This window comes from Vigna radiata, unplaced genomic scaffold, assembly GCF_000741045.1.
Source record: "Vigna radiata var. radiata cultivar VC1973A unplaced genomic scaffold, Vradiata_ver6 scaffold_411, whole genome shotgun sequence".
In the NCBI taxonomy this organism is placed as follows: domain Eukaryota; kingdom Viridiplantae; phylum Streptophyta; class Magnoliopsida; order Fabales; family Fabaceae; genus Vigna; species Vigna radiata.
Genome location: NW_014544153.1, coordinates 165422 through 166643, shown reverse-complemented (window position 1 = coordinate 166643; position 1222 = coordinate 165422).

The following is a 1222-nucleotide window of genomic DNA, read 5'->3' as shown; positions in this document are numbered from 1 at the left end:
CTTTTTGACATGCAGAACATAATTTGTCTTCCTCAAATTTCAGTTTAGGCAAACCAATCACAAGATCTTTAGAAATTAATTTATTCAAATGTTGCATGTGAATATGTGCAGCTCTTTTATGCCATAGCCAAGGATTTTCTTCTTTAGCAACTAAGCATGTTATACTATGACTAGATGCACTTTCAAGAATTTGTCGCATAGTTGGCTTATGCTTAGAAGGTTATGCTTGAGGCCTTCAACATATAAGACGTCTTTTATTGTCAATGTGTTTCCTCCTCCAATGTCTCTGGTTCCCATTATTCTGCCTTTGTTGTTATCCCCATAAGTTACAAATCCTTGCTTCTTCTTCTCAAAAGAGATGAACTTTTTCTTGTCACCAGTCATGTGTCTTGAGCAACCACTGCCAACATACCACAATGACTTCTTTGACTTAGTTGGTTCCTACAAAACAAATTAGCAAGAATTTTAGGTCCCCAATCTCAATATGGGTCTTTGGGGTTAGTTTATGCAAGTATATATCATTTCACAACTTTAACCCATGCATATTTACCATTTGGAACACCAAAATGTTTAATATTGCACTTGTTTGATGTGTGACCATGCTACATGCATCACTTACTTTATTTTTAATAACANTTCCTTTAACAACCCAAACTCTATGAGCTTTTCTTACTTTGGACTTATGATTTTGATGCATGTTTCTATTTTTAACATTGATTTCGTTAAAATTTGTCTTAGCATATGAAATATTCTTGGTTGCCTTTGCAAGTAAGTTTTCAAGTATGTCAATATCAAACATATGACTCTTACAAGACAAACATTCAACAAGTTCACAAGTAGCAATTCCATCAGATAATTTTATTTCTAAAGTACTAACTTTATTTCTTAAAACAACTTCATCATTAAGCAATTTATCATACTTCAGTTTCAATTCATTGTGCTCCTTTTTTAGCTTTTTATGAAAAGCATTAAGTTTTTCAAATTCATTCATCAAATCAAAGAAAGCCTTTTGTAAATCTAATTCACTAGATTCAAAGCTGGAATCACTTACTTGACTTCCTGTATCTTCTAGATTCGCCATAAGACAAATGTTGGCCTCTTCATCTGAATCACTTCAGCTTGTTGAGCTAGAAGCATTGTCCTCCCAAGCTATGTAAGCTTTCTTTTTCTTTTGAAATTTTCTTTCCTTCTTGTCTTCACTTTTCTTGTTCTTTGGACACTC